Raw genomic sequence first — 20,544 nt, forward strand, 5'->3', positions numbered from 1 at the left:
GAAAGATAAGGAAAGCAAGAAAAGGAAAGTTGAGGGAAGTGAGGGTCAGTCACAAACAGGGAAGTTTCCAAATTTTAAGAAGGGCAAGTTTCAGCCAGGGAGAAATTTTAATTTCAGGAGACAAAATGCAGGAGACGGAGGCCAGGGCAATCGTCCAGCTAATGTGAATCCGCCGAATCAGTTGAGATTAACTTTTCCAGATTGTCAAGTATGTGGAAAGAAGCATGGAGGAGTTTGTAACAAGTTGAATGTGGTATGTTTTAAATGCAACCAGAAAGGGCACTACTCGAGGGAGTGCCGAAATCAGCCAGCAAATAAGGATCAGCCTATCCGGAATCCAGCAGTGAAGGTTCCAGTCATTGGATTTACATGCTTTAAATGTGGGAAGCCAGGACATATGGCCAGGAATTGCAAGACACCAGCCCCAGTCAGTAATGCATTGAGGATTATGGGATCTACCCCAACAGTGAATGAGACTTCAAGGGCTAGAGTTTTTGACATGTCGGTGAAGGATGCGATCCAGGATACGGATGTCGTGGCAGGTACGCTTAATGTGAATTCTTTATGTGCCAAAGTGTTAATAGACTCGGGAGCAACTCGATCGTTTGTTTCACAAGATTTTATTAGTAAATTAAACTGTCCAGTTGAGTGCTTAAATGAAATAATGACTGTGGAATTAGCAAATCAAGAACGTGTAACTGTAAACCAAGTTTGTGGAAATTGTGAGATTGAGATTTCTGGTAGTAAGTTTTGTGTAGATTTGATACCATTTAAGTTAGGAGAATTTGATGTGATATTAGGGATGGATTGGTTATCTAAGCATGATGCTCAGATAGATTGTCGAAATAAGAAAGTAATGGTGAAAACGCTAGATGAAAGAATAGTAACGTTCAAGGGACAGAAGCAGGTAAAGAAGTTCTTAACGATGATTCAAGCCAAGAAGTTACTACGGCAAGGATGCGAGCATTTCGTAGCATACGTGATTGACAAAAGTCAGGAGCCAGCAAAACTTGAAGATATCCCAGTAGTGAATGAATTTCCAGACGTATTTCCCGACGAATTGCCAGGACTTCCTCCAGATAGAGAAATTGAATTTGCGATCGACTTAGCACCTGGAACAGAACCAATATCCAAAGCCCCGTACAAAATGGCGCTTGTTGAGATGAAAGAGCTAGCAAAGCAATTGCAGGAATTGTTAGAAAAAGGAGTAATCAAACCCAGCGTATCCCCGTGGGGAGCCCCGGTATTATTTGTCAAGAAGAAAGATGGAAGCATGAGATTGTGCATTGACTATAGGGAACTCAACAAGCTGACAATCAAGAACAAGTATCCATTACCCAGAATCGATGATCTGTTTAACCAATTGAAGGGAGCCAAGTACTTTTCCAAAATTGATTTAAGATCGGGATATCATCAACTAAAGGTCAAGCCAGAAGATATACCAAAGACAACTTTCAGAATAAGGTATGGACATTACGAGTTTTTAGTGATGTCTTTTGGATTGACCAACGCCCCAGCAGCGTTTATGGACCTGATGAACAGAATTTTCAAGGAATATTTGGACAAGTTCGTTATAGTATTTATAGACGATATTTTGATCTATTCAAAGATGGAGGAGGATCATGCGGAACATTTAAGGACAACTTTGGAGATTTTAAGGAAAAAGAAGTTATATGATAAATTGTCGAAGTGTGAGTTTTGGCTACAAGAAGTTCAGTTCTTAGGACACATAGTCAGTAACGAAGGGATCAAAGTGGACCCAGCAAAGATCGAGGCAATTACGAATTGGGAAAGACCGAGAACACCCACTGAGGTAAGAAGTTTCTTGGGATTGGCAGGATATTATCGACGATTCGTTCAGAATTTCTCAAGGATTGCCACACCATTAACAAAGCTTACACGAAAGAATGAAAAGTTTATATGGAATGACAAGTGCGAAGAAAGTTTTCAGGAATGGAAGCGGAGATTAATCACAACACCTGTTTTGTCACTTCTAGACAATCAAGGGAATTTCATAATTTATAGCGATGCTTCCTACAAAGGATTAGGATGTGTTCTTATGCAGCACGATAAGGTGATTGCATATGCGTCAAGGCAATTAAAACCACACGAACAAAAGTATCCTACTCATGCCTTGGAGCTAGCAGCTGTTAGGGCGAAAACATGCACTAATATTCACGCAAGTATACGCGTTCGCAAGTAATATAGAATACTTTCTAGTTCGTTCCCTCAGAGACTCAGACTAAGTTATTGTCTAATTAAACTCACTCACCAATGTATGATTACTTCTCAATATTAAGATAACACTTAAAATTGTTGATTAAATATTAATTATAATTAACTACTTAATTAACCACTTAACTAACACTTCAATTTATCAATAATAAAACACTCATGAGATCACAACTTCATTATTACTTCCTTCTATAGCCATTGTTATTACCTTTAGCATGTGACAGTGATGATATTAATCGAATAACACGGAACTGATAAAAGCCAACTTTCATTGTACTAATACCATTCTACCAAACATCCACAATTAAGATAGAAGTTGAATAGTCATCAATTATGTTGAGTTCCTATATGTCTACAGAAATTGACAACATAACGATTTAAGCACAAGTTATTCCTTTTGATTACATAGGGCAAATAAAACTGTTAGAGTTACCCACTAATCATGCACAACGTACATGGACCTATGCTAGCATGGCAAGTTCTAAATCTCAAGATCCACCGTCGCTTCACAAGAGATTAACACCCTATCTTATATGTTCGCGATGCACATAAGACGAATACGCACAACCAATACTAGATATCATGCAATCATCACACACTAAAGTATTAAACAATTAATTAAAGAATTTCATAATAAATCCGTTACAACCCCATGATCACGATTAGCCCATAATAGAACTTATCGCCATCATGGGTTCATATGAAATCATGATAAACAACACAAGAAAATAATAACTAAACTAATTATATTAAAACAGAGTACGTCACAAGAGTAAATAAGTCAAAGCAAGAAAACTAGCATCCAACGTTACAACGAAACAAGAATCACAAGAATATATGCTTCCTCTTCGTTGCGGTGTGCTAAATCGGTCTTCTTCCTTATCTCCTTCGCTTCTTGCGCAAAACACAATCTAAAACATAATCTCCTTTTTTTTTCTCTGTGAAAACGTCTCAAATCTACTTATATAATAGTCCCATAAAACTCAGATTACATAGAAGTTGGAAGCCAAACAGAAGTAGAAGTCTAAAATAATATATCCTTTTCCCCGACCCTGCGCGGCCGCTCAGCATTTCTGCGCGGGCGCGCAAGGCTGCTGCGCGGCCGCTCAGCATTGCTGCGTGGGCGCGCAGGACCCTACTGGAAAAAATCCAGGTTTGCTCCGTTTCTTCGTCGTAATCTGCCCGTTCTTTTCCTCTCGCAATGATGAACACATGCCAAGGCTTATTCTTGATGATTCCTCCTCCGAATTGCAACTAATACCCTGAAATGCATAAACACTAGAAAAACGCATCAAATACACAAAATACTTGATTTCAAGACACCAATTTAAGCCATTTTAAGACGTTCTAAGTGGTATAAAATGCCACTTATCACACCCCCAAACTTAAATCGATGCTTGTCCTCAAGCGTCACAGACTCAAAACAAATAAAAATATGCATGAATGCAATCTATATGAAAATGCAACGATCCCCCTTACTACAATTAACCAACCAAATTGTCACATCTCAACGAATGCAGTTAGACAACTAAAGATCAATAAACTCATGCAAACGGACATACAGCCAGAAACGTGGTGTGTGCAAATGCTTAACAGATATGCTTCGGAACTAGACCAATTACTATGACTAGACTATCTTCAAGGCAATCCTACGATTATACAAAAAATAAAAATTCTAGGCACAAAGTGATATACAACACTACAAGAACTCTGGAGCTTACTACGGAATTGTGCTTTTTATTTACAACTCAAATGCTTATTTGACCGTGCAATGAGTGAGGTCCACAAAATACTTATACAATGGTATCCATGTAACGAGCGTTAGGTTAGTGGATCCCAGACTCTAAAAGCCTTAGGTCACTAGGCACAAAGTCCCCTAAGAACTTAATAACTCGAATACCAAAGAGCCCACTCTTGATCAATTATGCAAAAAAAAATTTTCTTTTCTGAGCAAGTGCGTTTCGCTCCATCTTGCTCAACCCTAGACTACTCGCATAACATGCGAGCCGGCTACTAGCCATTTGACGCCTAGCCACAACTAGCAACAAATTCCATTTTTACTCCATTTTTTTTCTTTTTCATGCCTTTACCACTAAGAACCTATTATCAAATTCTAAGCATAATAAATAGATTATCCTCGAAAATAATCAGATCATAACAACAATCTAGCCCTTAAGCATTCTCTAAGACTTAGTGAAAATACAAGTGCTTCTAGCATGCATATCAACCTACACAACTTAATATCACTTTAATGCTATCACTACACTCGCATCAATATCACAATTCAGTCGATAAATCATTGCAAAAGGGATCATGGTATATGCATGAGCTATATGATATGACAAACAAATAAAGCTATATAAAAAAACTATATGGCAAAAATTATGCAACTATATGAATTAACTATCATGAATATGCAGCTATATGACACACACAAAATATTCCTTAACTACCACCCCCAAACTTAAAATCTTCACTGTCCCCAGTGAAGGTAGTAGAAAGGAACACAGGGTATACCTACTCGGAGTCATCATCATCATCACCCTCAGTGGGTGGAGTATCAGGCGGCGGGTATGCAGAGTCCTCACCAAAAACTGGCCACTGGATATCAGCTCCAAGGCCTCGAAAAGCAGTCCCTAACGCAAGAGTGAGCTCCTGAGCAAACCTGCTCTGCGTCTCATACATGGCATCCATCCACCGTGAAAGCCTCATATACTGGGCATCACCCATCCCAGCACCCTCCTGAGCTCTCGAAGAACCAGCCTCACCACGCCCTGGCCTAGCCATAGTAGCACCTCGTGTTGGACGCCCTCCTGGAAGAGGATAACCCAGCCCATGCTCCTCAGGCTCACCACCGGTCCACTCCTGCATCCCATTCAGAGTGCCAGAATCTATCGGAGCTGCTGGCAACTGCAACTGCTCATGAGCCGGCCAGTTCACTCCTACTGCTCGGCATAGCTTCGTAACCGTGGATGCATAAGGGATGTTCATATGCTTTGCTCCCCTCAAAAACTTCAGAATTCCTTGGTAGATAAACTCACCAAGGTCCACATAGTATTCCTCATTCAGAATTCCCCACAACAACTGTGTTCTCTCAACTGTGACCTCGTGTGCATGTGAAGAAGGCAAAATATTAGCACATATAAATGCATTCCATGCACGGGCATACCTGTTCATGGCGATCGCCGGAAAGTGACGATACTCATTATTGGCTGGACTGCGGTTCCAAACTGTGCCCGGTCGATAGAGAGTCGCACAAATCAAATCCAAGTCAAAGTCCTCAGCAGTCTTTTCATTCCAGTTCTCCTCCTCGGGCTTCCTCTCTCACTGTCCAATCACACGGCGAATCGCCGCAGGATGATAATCAACCGTCAGCCCCCGAACTACAGAAAACCCATTCTTTTCAGCCTTCGCGTTCGCGTAGAACTCGCGAACAACACTCATCGGTACTGCTTCGGGTGACTCACAAAAAGCTATCCACCCCTTCTCTGCAATCATGGGCAACAACTCACCATCCCTCCCTGATGGTAAAAACCCCCTCTCCTTCAGAATCGGCTTCCCCAACAGCCTAGTGTACTCCTCCTTCGCGGCTCTGTCAGTTAACCGAGGCCTTGCAGCAGTACCCCTTGATGAATCAGCAGTAGGAACTGTGCTGCTGCTGTCAATAGTGCGTGCTCTCTTGGGTGCCATTGATTTGTGAATAAAAGTGTGTAAGAACTGATTTTTGATGTTTATGCGAGGGTTTAAGTGTAGGAAGTTTGTGGGAGATATGTGGGATAGGTGTATGTATATATAGGGTGTGGAGTAGGTTAAATTAGATTAGGAGTGGGGTTGAGGGATAAAATCATGGGGTAAAGGGAAAAGAATTCGTGGGTTTATGGGCTGTGATGGGTTTTTTGTGTGTTTTTGTTTTTTTTTTTTCTGAACTGTAAAAAAAATTTCTGGAACTCGACCCCTGCGCGGCCGCTCAGCATTTCTGCGCGGGCGCGCAGAGGGTCTCTGGAAAAAAAAAATTTCAGCCCCTGTTTTCTGATTTTTTTGTGTTTTTGGATAGGTTATTAACTTCTAAGGGTTCCTGTAACAACAATTCATGGGTTGCCTCCCACGCAGCGCTTCTTTTTCGTCATTAGCTTGACGTTCCGTACCTTTCTCACGTAGTCAACAACATGGCACTAACCACCTCTCGGTTTGCCATGTCCCCATAGTAGTGCTTCAACCGCTGACCGTTAACCTTGAATGCTTGGTCCGAATCATTCTCAAAAATTTCCACCGCTCCATGTGGAAACACAGTTTTGACAATAAAAGGTCCAGACCACCTTGATTTCAACTTCCCAGGAAAAAGTCGGAGCCGAGAGTTGAATAACAGAACTTGTTGCCCTGGCACAAATAACTTAGGATGTAGCTTCCTATCGTGCCACCTCTTCACCTTTTCCTTATACATTTTGTTATTCTCGTACGCTTGAAGTCGAAATTCATCAAGTTCATTAAGCTGAAGCATTCTTTTCTTACCAGCTGCATCTAAATCCAGGTTCAATTTCTTCAATGCCCAGTAGGCCTTATGCTCAAGCTCCGCCGGTAGATGACATCCCTTACCGTACACCAACCGAAACGGTGACATCCCAAGTGGAGTTTTGTATGCTGTTCTGTAAGCCCAAACAGCTTCATCGAGCTTTAAAGACCAATCCTTCCTTGACGGACAAACAACCTTCTCTAGAATGCGCTTTATCTCTCTGTTAGACACTTCCAATTGACCATTTATTTGCGGATGATAGGCAGTAGCTACTCGATGATTCACATTATAACGCTGCATCATAGAAGTGAACTTACGGTTGCAAAAATGCGATCCTTCATCACTTATGATTACCCGAGGCGTTCCAAACCTTGTGAAAATTTGCTTATGAAGAAAATTTAGCACTGCCTTTGCATCATTTGTCGGTAAAGCTTTAACTTCGACCCATTTTGAGACATAATCGAGTGCCAGCAAGATGTACTGATTATTGCAAGACGAGATAAAAGGCCCCATGAAATCGATTCCCCATACATCAAAGACCTCGACTTCAAGCATCACATTTAATGGCATCTCATCCTTCCTTGACAAATTTCCCACTCTTTGGCAACGATCACACCTTAAAACAAACTGATGAGCATCCTTGAACAAAGTAGGCCAAAAAAAACCTGCTTGCAGAATACGAGCTGTCGTCTTCTCACCTCCATAGTGTCCACCATAAACCGTGGAATGGCAGTCTCGTAATATCCCCTCTGTCTCACAGAACGGGATACATCTCCTGATGATCTGATCAGTTCCTTGTCTAAACAAATATGGTTCATCCCACATATACCACTTCACCTCATGCAGAAACTTCTTCTTTTGCGCGGATGTCAAATTAAGCGGCATTATATTGCTGACAAGATAGTTTACAATATCTGCAAACCATGGTTCTTCCTCCTGAATTGCAAACAACTGCTCATCCGAAAAAGATTCATTGATTAACGTCCTATCTTGTGAAGTAGAATCGGGATTTTCCAACCTAGAGAAATGGTCAGCTACTTGATTATCGGTACCTTTTCTATCTTTGATCTCTAACTCAAATTCCTGAAGTAAAAGCACCCAACGAATGAGTCTCGGCTTCGAATCCTTCTTAGAAACCAGATAGCGAATAGCTGCATGATCAGTGAATACTGTTACTTTCGTACAAAGCAGATAAGATCGAAATTTCTCAAAGCCAAAGACTATAGCCAAAAGCTCCTTCTCAGTAGTGGTGTAGTTCAATTGGGCCCCATTTAAAGTCTTACTCGCATAGTAGACCACATGGAAGAGATTTTTCTTGCGCTGTCCCAGAACTGCACCTACTGCATAGTCACTCGCATCACACATCATCTCAAACGGTTCTGTCCAATCTGGTGCTGTAATAACTGGTGTCGTGATCAAACTCTCCTTGAGAGTCTCGAATGCTGCCAAACATTCATCATCAAATTTGAAAGGCACATCTTTCTCAAGTAAATTGCACAACGGCTTAGATATCTTTGAAAAGTCCTTGATGAATCGCCAATAAAAACCCGCATGACCGAGAAAAACTACGGATTCCTTTCACCGAATTAGGTGGGGGAAGATTTTCAATGACTCCCACCTTGGCCTTATCCACCTCCAGACCTTTGCTAGAGACCTTATGCCCAAGGATAATGCCTTCACGCACCATAAAATGACATTTCTCCCAATTAAGCACCAAATTAGTTTCCACGCATCTTTTGAGTACGGCGCGCAGATTATTCAAGCATTCATCATATGAGTGTCCAAAGACGGAGAAGTCATCCATGAACACTTCGACGTTATTTCCAATCATGTCAGAGAATATAGCCATCATACATCTCTGAAAGGTGGCCGGGGCGCCACATAACCCAAACGAAACTCTACGAAAAGCAAATGTGCTAAATGGACAAGTGAAGGTAGTCTTTTCCTGATCCTCTGGTGCAATACAAATCTGATTATACCCGGAATAACCATCCAGAAGACAAAAATACTCATGTCCCGCCAATCTGTCAAGCATTTGATCAATGAATGGGAGAGGGAAGTGATCCTTTCTTGTGGCTTTGTTCAATTTCCTATAATCCATGCATACTCTCCATCCTGTAACTGTTCGAGTAGGGATGAGCTCATTCTTTTCATTTGCGACCACAGTGATACCTCCTTTCTTAGGAACACATTGTATAGGGCTCACCCACGAGCTGTCAGAAATAGGATAAATGATGCCTGCATCTAGCCATTTCAGAATTTCTTTCTTCACCACCTCCTTCATGATGGGATTCAGTCTTCGTTGCTGTTCCACAGTTGGCTTACTTCCTTCCTCTAGCAGAATTTTATGCATACAATATGAAGGACTTATCCCCTTGATGTCTGCTATGGTCCATCCTATAGCCGATTTGAATTCTCTCAAAATCCTTAAGAGCTTATCTTCCTCACTACCTGAAAGGTCAGCTGAAATAATAACAGGTAACGTAGATGAATCACCTAAAAAAGCATACCTCAAGTGTTCAGGTAATGGTTTAAGCTCCAAGGTAGGTGCTTCCTCTATTGATGGTTTGAGCTTCCCTTCAGCATTCTTAAGGTCAGAAGTATCAAGAGATTCAAATGGTATGTCGAGCTTTCGCTTCCATGGAGAAGCGTTCAGATATTGTAATTGCTCGTTGCTATCTTCATCATCACTGTCAAATTCCCCCACTAGGCCTTTTCCAATGCATCAGACATTAGCATGTGATCGAGTTCCGACGTAACCGCAGAATCAATCACATCCACTTTTAAGCACTCCTCATCTTCTGTAGGGAATTTCATTGCCTTGAATACGTTGAAGGTCACATCCTGATCTTGGACCCGCATAGTAAGTTCCCCTTTTTGCACATCTATTAAGGTACGGCCAGTAGCCAAGAAAGGCCTCCCCAAGATTATGGGAATCTTCTTATCTTCCTCAAAATCCAGAATAACAAAATCTGCAGGAAAGAAGAGCTTATCCACCTTGACAAGCACATCCTCAACTATGCCCCTTGGGTAAGTAATGGAACGGTCAGCCAATTGTAGCGACATGTATGTGGGTTTTGGATCAGGCAGATCCAGCTTTTTAAAGATCGACAAGGGCATCAGATTAATGCTTGCTCCCAAATCACAAAGGCACTTGTCAAAAGTTAGATTGCCAATGGTGCAAGGAATGGTGAAGCTTCCTGGATCTTTCAGTTTTGGTGGTAACTTTTGCTGCAGAACAGCGCTGCATTCTTCCGTGAGAGCAACGGTTTCAAGGTCATCCAGTTTCACCTTCCTTGAAAGAATAGTCTTCATAAACTTCGCATAACTAGGCATTTGTTCCAGAGCCTCAGCGAAAGGTATATTGATGTGAAGTTTCTTGAACACCTCCAGAAACTTCCCGAACTGTCTATCCAGCTTTTGTTGCTGCAATCTCTTAGGAAAAGGTGGTGGAGGATAGAGCTGTTTCTCCCCTGTATTAGCCTCAGGCAGAGTGTGTTCAACAGTAGTCTTCCTTGGTTCCGCCGCTTTCTCCTTTTGCTTAGATTCTTCATCCCTAACTTCAGCTTTGACTTCTTTTGCCTTTTCAGCATCAGCTACTTTTCCAGACCTTAAGGTAATAGCCTTGACTTGCTCTTTGGCTTCCTTCCTGCCTGGTACTTCCGTGTCACTGGGAAGAGTGCCAGGTTGATGATTGAGCACTGCATTGGCTAATTGACCGATTTGATTTTCCAAGGTCTTGATAGAAACCGCCTGACTCTTGCACAACAGCTTAAGTTCCTCAAAATCAGCACTAGTAGGTGCAGCTGCACTTCCCTGTTGAGGATATGATTGCCTTGTAGCATACTGCTGTGGTTGCTGGAATCCAGGTGGGTTAAACTGTTTACTTACTCCTTGCTGATATGGTGGCTGAATAGCATTCTGATTATTCCCCCAGCTGAAATTTGGATGATTTCTGTTGTTAGGATGATAGGTCGCTGGCACAGGCTGCTGTTGTCGCTGATAATTATTCACATACTGAACAGATTCATTGACAAGAGAACACTGATCCGTAGCATGAGAACCTGCACAAAGCTCACAAACCATAGCTATTTGATTAACTCCATACGTAGCCAGAGAATCAACCTTCATTGATAGCGCTTGGAGCTGGGCTGCAATAGCGGTGGCTGCATCAACTTCCAGAATACCTGCTACCTTGCCTGACGTCATCCTCTGAGTTGGGTTTTGATGCTCATTTACAGCCATCGTCTCGATAAGATTATACGCCTCAGTATAGCTTTTAGCCCATAAGGCGCCTCCAGCTGCTGCATCGAGCATGGGCCGAGATTGGGCCCCCAAACCATTATAAAAACCAGTGATTACCATCCAATCCGGCATTCCATGATTTGGACATTTTCTCAACATTTCCTTGTAGCGTTCCCAAGCCTCGCACATAGATTCTGTAGGTTGTTGCGCAAATTGAGTAAGAGCACTCCTCATAGCAGCAGTCTTTGCCATTGGATAAAACTTCACCAGAAAATTTTGCGCAAGATCTTGCCACGTAGTGATTGACCCAGCTGGTTCAGAATGTAACCAGTCTTTAGCTTTATCCCTCAGTGAGAATGGGAAAAGCCTCAACTTGATAGCCTCATCAGTCACGCCATTATACTTAAAAGTGCTGCAGATCTCGACAAAATTCCTTATGTGCATGTTGGGGTCTTCAGTTGCCGCTCCTCCAAAAGAAACAGAATTCTGCACCATCTGAATAGTGCCCGGCTTGATCTCAAAGGTGTTAGCTTGAATAGCCGGATGAAGGATGCTTGACTGAATGTCATCAATTTTAGGCCGAGAAAAATCCATAAGAGCTGGATCAGCTTGAACAATACGATCTCCCATGTTTACTGGTTCTTTCTGCTCAGTTCCTGAATTCGAATCCTCAAAATCTAACTTCTCCGGTGTATCAAGAACTTCGTCTTTCTCCTCAGCTGTATCTAAGGTCCTCTTGCAAGCACGAGAACGAGTTTGCATAAACGTTTGCTAAAGTACCTGAAACACAACCGAAAAGAGTAATTAACTACTACGTCCTAATCACTGAGTCCTAATGACCAATGATGGTAAGTACATAAACTAAACAAATACGCCGAGTCCCCGGCAGCGGCGCCAAAAACTTGTTAGGGCGAAATCACGCACTAATATTCACGCAAGTATACGCGTTCGCAAGTAATATAGAATACTTTCTAGTTCGTTCCCTCAGAGACTCAGACTAATTTATCGTCTAATTTAACTCACTCACCAATGTATGACTACTTCTCAATGTTAAGATAATAACACTTAAAATTGTTGATTAAATATTAACTATAATTAACTACTTAATTAACCACTTAACTAACACTTCAATTTATCAATAATAAAACACTCATGAGATCACAACTTCATTATTACTTCCTTCTATAACCATTGTTATTACCTTTAGCATGTGACAATGATGATATTAATCGAATAACACGAAACTGATAAAAGCCAACTTTCATTGTACTAATACCATTCTACCAAACATCCACAATTAAGATAGAAGTTGGATAGAAGTTGGATAGAAGTTGAATAGTCATCAATTATGTTGAGTTCCTATATGTCTACAGAAATTGACAACACAACGATTTAAGCACAAGTTATTCCTTTTTTATTACATAGGGAAAATAAAACTGTTAGAGTTACCCACTAATCATGCACAACGTACATGAACCTATGCTAGCATGGCAAGTTCTAAATCTCAAGATCCACCGTCGCTTCACAAGAGATTAACACCCTATCTTATATGTTCGCGACGCACATAAGACGAATACGCACAGCCAATACTAGATATCATGCAATCATCACATACTAAAGTATTAAACAATTAACTAAAGAATTCCATAATAAATCCGTTGCAACCCCATGATCACGATTAGCCCATAATAGAACTTAGCCATCATGGGTTCATATGAAATCATGATAAACAAACACAAGAAAATAACAACTAACTGATTATAATTAAACAGAGTACGTCACAAGAGTAAATAAGTCAAAGCAAGAAAACTAGCATCCAACGTTACAACGAAACAAGAATCACAAGAATATATGCTTCATCTTCGCTGCTGTGTGCTAAATCGGTCTTCTTCCTTATCTCCTTCGCTTCTTGCAAAACACAATCTAAAACATAATCTCCTCTTTTTTTTACTCTATGAAAAATGTCTCAAATCTACCTATATAATAGTCCCATAAAACTCAGATTACATAGAAGTTGGAAGCCAAACAGAAGTAGAAGTCTAAAATAATATATCTTTTTCCCCGACCCTGCGCGGCCGCTCAGCATTTCTGCGCGGGCGCGCAAGGCTGCTGCGCGGCCGCTCAGCATTGCTGCGCGGGCGCGCAGGACCCTACTGGAAAATTTCCAGGTTTGCTCCGTTTTTTCGCCGTAATCTGCCCATTCTTTTCCTCTCGCAATGGTGAACACATGCCAAGGCTTATTCTTGATGATTCCTTCTCCGAAATGCAACTAATACCCTAAAATGCATAAACACTAGAAAAACGCATCAAATACACAAAATACTTGATTTCAAGACACCAATTTAAGCCATTTTAAGACGTTCTAAGTGGAATAAAATGCCACTTATCACCGGGGCGCCACATAACCCAAATGAAACTCTACGAAAAGCAAATGTGCCAAATGGACAAGTGAAGGTAGTCTTTTCCTGATCCTCTGGTGTAATACAAATCTGATTATACCCGGAATAACCATCCAGAAGACAAAAATATTCATGTCCCGCCAATCTGTCAAGCATTTGATCAATGAATGGGAGAGGGAAGTGATCCTTCCTTGTGGCTTTGTTCAATTTTCTATAATCCATGCATAGTCTCCATCCTGTAACTGTTCGAGTAGGGATGAGCTCATTCTTTTCATTTGCGACCATAGTGATACCTCCTTTCTTAGGTACACATTGCACGGGGCTCACCCACGAGCTGTCAGAAATAGGATAAATGATGCCTACATCTAGCCATTTCAGAATTTCTTTCTTCACCACCTCCTTCATGATCGGGTTCAGTCTTCGCTGCTGTTCCACAGTTGGCTTACTACCTTCCTCTAACAAAATTTTATGCATACAATATGAAGGACTTATCCCCTTGATGTCTGCTATGGTCCATCCTATAGCCGATTTGAATTCTCTCAAAATCCTTAAGAGCTTGTCTTCCTCACTACCTGAAAGGTCAGCTGAAATAATAACAGGTAACGTAGATGAATCACCTAAAAAAGCATACCTCAAGTGTTCAGGTAATGGTTTGAGCTCCAAGGTAGGTGCTTCATCTATTGATGGTTTGAGCTTCCCTTCAGCATTCTTAAGGTCAGAAGTACCAAGAGATTCAAATGGTATGTCGAGCTTTCGCTTCCATGGAGAAGCGTTCAGATATTGTAATTGCTCGTTGCTATCTTCATCATCGCTGTCAAAATCCCCCACTAAGGCCTTTTCCAATGCATCAGACATTAGCATGTGATCGAGTTCCGAAGTAACTACGGAATCAATCACATCCACTTTTAAACACTCCTCATCTTCTGTAGGGAATTTCATTGCCTTGAATACATTGAAGGTCACATCCTGATCTTGGACCCGCATAGTAAGTTCCCCTTTTTGCACATCTATCAAGGTACGGCCAGTAGCCAAGAAAGGCCTCCCCAAGATTATGGGAATCTTCTTATCTTCCTCAAAATCCAGAATAACAAAATCTGCAGGAAAGAAGAGCTTATCTACCTTGACGAGCACATCCTCAACTATGCCCCTTGGGTAAGTAATGGAACGGTCCGCCAATTGTAGCGACATGTATGTGGGTTTTGGATCAGGCAGATCCAGCTTTTTAAAGATCGACAAGGGCATCAGATTAATGCTTGCTCCCAAATCACAAAGGCACTTGTCAAAAGTTAGATTGCCAATGGTTCAAGGAATGGTGAAGCTTCCTGGATCTTTCAGTCTTGGTGGTAACTTTTGCTGCAGAACAGCGCTGCATTCTTCCGTGAGAGCAACGGTTTCAAGGTCATCCAGTTTCACCTTCCTTGAAAGAATAGTCTTCATAAACTTCGCATAACTAGACATTTGTTCCAGAGCCTCAGCGAAAGGTATATTGATGTGAAGTTTCTTAAACACCTCCAGAAACTTCCCGAACTGTCTATCCAGCTTTTGTTGCTGCAATCTCTTAGGAAAAGGTGGTGGAGAATAGAGCTGTTTCTCCCCTGTATTAGCCTCAGGCAGAGTGTGTTCAATAGTAGTCTTCTTTGGTTCCCCCACTTTCTCCTTTTGCTTAGATTCTTCATCTCTAACTTCAGCTTCGACTTCTTTTGCCTTTTCAGCATCAGCTACTTTTCCAGACCTTAAGGTAATAGCCTTGACTTGCTCTTTAGCTTCCTTCCTGCCTGGTACTTCCGTGTCACTGGGAAGAGTGCCAGGTTGATGATTGAGCACTGCATTGGCTAATTGACCGATTTGATTTTCCAAGGTCTTGATAGAAACCGCCTGACTCTTGCACAACAGCTTAAGTTCCTCAAAATCAGCACTAGTAGGTGCAGCTGCACTTCCCTGTTGAGGATATGATTGCCTTGTAGCATACTGCTGTGGTTGCTGGAATCCAGGTGGGTTAAACTGTTTACTCAATCCTTGCTGATATGGTGGCTGAATAGCATTCTGATTATTTCCCCAGCTGAAATTTGGATGATTTCTGTTGTTAGGATGATAGGTCGCTGGCACAGGCTGCTGTTGTCGCTGATAATTATTCACATACTGAACAGATTCGTTGACAAGAGAACACTGATCCGTAGCATGAGAACCTGCACAAAGCTCACAAACCATAGCTATTTGATTAACTCCATATGTAGCCAAAGAATCAACCTTCATTGATAGCGCTTGGAGCTGGGCTGCAATAGCGGTGGCTGCATCAACTTCCAGAATACCTGCGACCTTGCCTGACGTCATCCTCTGAGTTAGGTTTTGATGCTCGTTTGCAGCCATTGTCTCTATAAGATTATACGCCTCAGTATAGCTTTTAGCCCATAAGGCTCCTCCAGCTGCTGCATCGAGCATGGGCCGAGATTGGGCCCCCAAACCATTATAAAAACCAGTGATTACCATCCAATCCGGCATTCCATGATGTGGACATTTTCTCAACATTTCCTTGTAGCGTTCCCAAGCCTCGCACATAGATTCTGTAGGTTGCTGCGCAAACTGAGTAAGAGCACTCCTCATAGCAGCAGTCTTTGCCATTGGATAAAACTTCACCAGAAACTTTTGCGCAAGATCTTGCCACGTAGTGATGGACCCAGCTGGTTCAGAATGTAACCAGTCTTTAGCCTTATCCCTCAGTGAGAATGGGAAAAGCCTCAACTTGATAGCCTCATCAGTCACGCCATTATACTTAAAAGTGCTGCAGATCTCGACAAAATTCCTTATGTGCATGTTGGGGTCTTCAGTTGCCGCTCCTCCAAAAGAAACAGAATTCTGCACCATCTGAATAGTGCCCGGCTTGATTTCAAAGGTGTTAGCTTGAATAGCCGGATGAAGGATGCTTGACTGAATGTCATCAATTTTAGGCCGAAAAAAATCCATAAGAGCTGGATCAGCTTGAACAATACGATCTCCCATGTTTACTGGTTCTTTCTGCTCAGTTCCTGAATCCGAATCCTCAAAATCTAACTTCTCCGGAGTATCAAGAACTTCGTCTTTCTCCTCAGCTGTATCTAAGGTCCTCTTGCGAGCACGAGAACGAGTTTGCATAAACGCTTGCTAAAGTACCTGAAACACAACCAAAAAGAGTAATTAACTACTACGTCCTAATCACTGAGTCCTAATGACCAATGATGGTAAGTACATAAACTAAACAAATACGCCGAGTCCCCGGCAGCGGCGCCAAAAACTTGTTAGGGCGAAAATATGCACTAATATTCACGCAAGTATACGCGTTCGCAAGTAATATAGAATACTTTCTAGTTCGTTCCCTCAGAGACTCAGACTAAGTTATTGTCTAATTAAACTCACTCACCAATGTATGATTACTTCTCAATGTTAAGATAACACTTAAAATTGTTGATTAAATATTAATTATAATTAACTACTTAATTAACCACTTAACTAACACTTCAATTTATCAATAATAAAACACTCATGAGATCACAACTTCATTATTACTTCCTTCTATAGCCATTGTTATTACCTTTAGCATGTGACAGTGATGATATTAATCGAATAACACGGAACTGATAAAAGCCAACTTTCATTGTACTAATACCATTCTACCAAACATCCACAATTAAGATAGAAGTTGAATAGTCATCAATTATGTTGAGTTCCTATATGTCTACAGAAATTGACAACATAACGATTTAAGCACAAGTTATTCCTTTTGATTACATAGGGCAAATAAAACTGTTAGAGTTACCCACTAATCATGCACAACGTACATGGACCTATGCTAGCATGGCAAGTTCTAAATCTCAAGATCCACCGTCGCTTCACAAGAGATTAACACCCTATCTTATATGTTCGCGACGCACATAAGACGAATACGCACAACCAATACTAGATATCATGCAATCATCACACACTAAAGTATTAAACAATTAACTAAAGAATTTCATAATAAATCCGTTGTAACCCCATGATCACGATTAGCCCATAATAGAACTTATCGCCATCATGGGTTCATATGAAATCATGATAAACAACACAAGAAAATAATAACTAAACTAATTATATTAAAACAGAGTACGTCACAAGAGTAAATAAGTCAAAGCAAGAAAACTAGCATCCAACGTTACAACGAAACAAGAATCACAAGAATATATGCTTCCTCTTCGTTGCGGTGTGCTAAATCGGTCTTCTTCCTTATCTCCTTCGCTTCTTGCGCAAAACACAATCTAAAACATAATCTCCTTTTTTTTCTCTGTGAAAACGTCTCAAATCTACTTATATAATAGTCCCATAAAACTCAGATTACATAGAAGTTGGAAGCCAAACAGAAGTAGAAGTCTAAAATAATTTATCCTTTTCCCCGACCCTGCGCGGCCGCTCAGCATTTCTGCGCGGGCGCGCAAGGCTGCTGCGCGGCCGCTCAGCATTGCTGCGCGGGCGCGCAGGACCCTACTGGAAAAAATCCAGGTTTGCTCCATTTCTTCACCGTAATCTGCCCGTTCTTTTCCTCTCGCAATGATGAACACATGCCAAGGCTTATTCTTGATGATTCCTCCTCCGAATTGCAACTAATACCCTGAAATGCATAAACACTAGAAAAACGCATCAAATACACAAAATACTTGATTTCAAGACACCAATTTAAGCCATTTTAAGACGTTCTAAGTGGTATAAAATGCCACTTATCAGCAGCTATAGTTTTTGCTTTGAAGATTTGGAGACATTATTTGTATGGAGGAAAGTGTGAGATTTTCACGGATCATAAAAGTTTGAAATATATATTTACCCAGAAGGAACTTAATATGAGGCAAAGGAGATGGTTAGAATTGATCAAGGATTATGATTGCTCGATTAATTATCATCCCGGTAAGGCGAATGTGGTGGCAGACGCATTAAGTCGGAAGGAAAAGTTAAATGAATTATCAGTACCTGAAGATATATATAAGGAATTTCAGAAATTGGAATTGGAAATTAGAGTTTGCGAGCCTGAGAAAGCGAAAGTGTACAGTATGACTTTCCAGCCGGAGTTGTTGGAGAAAATAAAGAAATGTCAGAAAGATGTAATGGATCAAGATATAAATTGTTTGATAGGTGAAGAATTATGCACGCAGAAGGTTGATCAAGGCATTTTGAGATTTTCATCTAGAATCTGGATTCCACCAGTGACGGAGTTAAAGAATGAAATTTTACAAGAAGCACATAGTTCAAGATATTCCATCCATCCAGGGAGTACCAAAATGTACAGAGATTTAAAGAAAAATTATTGGTGGCCAGATATGAAGAGGGAAATTGCAGAATGGGTTAGCAAATGTTATACCTGTCAGAGAGTTAAAGCAGAGCATCAAAGACCAAGCGGATTGCTACAGCCATTGGAGATTCCAGAGTGGAAGTGGGAACATATTACCATGGATTTCATAGTTGGATTACCAAGGACAAGAGCTAATCATGATGCCATTTGGGTTATAGTGGATAGACTTACCAACTCAGCTCATTTTCTGCCTATAAATGAAAGATTTTCGCTCGACAAGTTGGTCCATATGTACCTAAAAGAAATTGTAGTTCGTCATGGAGTTCCAGTGTCTATCGTATCTGATCGAGATCCAAGGTTTAATTCAAGATTCTGGAAGAGTTTTCAAGAATGTTTGGGAACAAGACTGAATATGAGTACGGCTTATCACCCCCAAACGGATGGCCAAAGTGAAAGAACGATCCAGACAATCGAGGATATGTTACGTGTTTGTGCTATTGATTTCAAAGGAAGTTGGGACGAACATTTACCCCTGGTAGAGTTTGCTTACAACAACAGTTATCATGCCAGCATTGGAATGCCACCTTATGAAGCCCTTTATGGACGCAAATGTAGATCTCCATTATATTGGAACGAAGTAGGAGAACGCAAAATACTCGGACCTGAATTGGTGCAACAGACAAAGGAAGTTGTTGAAATTATCCAGAAGAGATTAATAGCCACACAAAATCGTCAGAGGAGATATGCAGACCAGTCAAGGAAAGACATGGAATTTGAAGAAGGGAGCTTGGTATTATTAAAAGTATCACCGTGGAAAGGACTAACGAGGTTTGGGAAGAAAGGGAAGCTAAGCCCAAGATATGTCGGACCTTTTGAGATCCTAAAGAGCGTTGGCAAAGTCGCTTACGAATTGGCGTTACCTTCGCACATGGGGCACATTCACAATGTTTTTCATGTATCGATGCTCAATAAATATAATCCAGACTCCAGGCATGTAATAGAATATGAGCCAATAGAGCTTCAGGCAGATTTATCATATGTAGAGAATCCAATAGAGATTTTAGAGGAAAAAGAGAAAGTATTGAGGAATAAAGTGATAAAGTTAGTAAGAGTATTGTGGAGAAACCCAAAGGTTGAAGAGTCAACCTGGGAGTTAGAAAGTGATATGAGAGAAAAGTATCCTCATTTGTTTTCTTAGGAGATTCTGAGGACAGAATCCTTTTAAGGGGGGAAGGATGTAATATCCGGGATATATCGTGTAATTATTTTCGATATTAAATAATTATTATGTGTGTTCAGTATCTATTTTGTGAATTAATTGTTAAGTGATATATGTACTTGAATATTCAAAAATAATATTAATTGAGTATTTTAATTTTATATGTCCAAAATAAAATATAGATAATTGTCATATCTTCCTAATTATTTTTATGTTGATTTATAGATTTATAAGAATCATATGAAATTTTTAAAATCTTTTTCCGGGTAATTAAAATTTATTTTATAAAAATGGGAACCAACCGACGTCAACCGTTGTTACGTTTTTGGAACCCGAAACTCTTCCGAGAACTCCTTCCTAGCCTAATTGTAATATTCCGAGCATTTTCCATGTTTTGACTTTTTCGATCCGGCGTACGGTTTGTCCTGCGCGGGTCCCGGCATAACATTTTCGATACAATATTCGTTTCGGTATATTAATAAAACCCGTATTTTCGATAAATGGGAGCTTTTTATTAAACTATCCCAATTATCACTTCGTAGTACGTGTAACTGGGTGCTGAGACCAAGACCGCAGTACAAGCTGTACTGATTTGGATAATTATCCTGAAAACCGATACCGTTTGGATCAGTTTTTATAAATAAAC

At 40.8% G+C, this 20,544-nt stretch overlaps 1 non-coding gene across 1 annotated transcript; it reads left to right on the forward strand.

Moving 5' to 3' along the window:
* Positions 1 to 15,886: 15,886 nt before the first annotated feature.
* LOC141722343 (small nucleolar RNA R71) lies at positions 15,887 to 15,993 on the forward strand. Its single transcript, XR_012575363.1, has one exon. It is a non-coding gene; the product is annotated as a small nucleolar RNA R71 (small nucleolar RNA).
* Positions 15,994 to 20,544: the final 4,551 nt, after the last annotated feature.

Source organism: Apium graveolens, chromosome 4 (assembly GCF_009905375.1).
Source record: "Apium graveolens cultivar Ventura chromosome 4, ASM990537v1, whole genome shotgun sequence".
Taxonomy (NCBI): Eukaryota; Viridiplantae; Streptophyta; class Magnoliopsida; order Apiales; family Apiaceae; genus Apium; species Apium graveolens.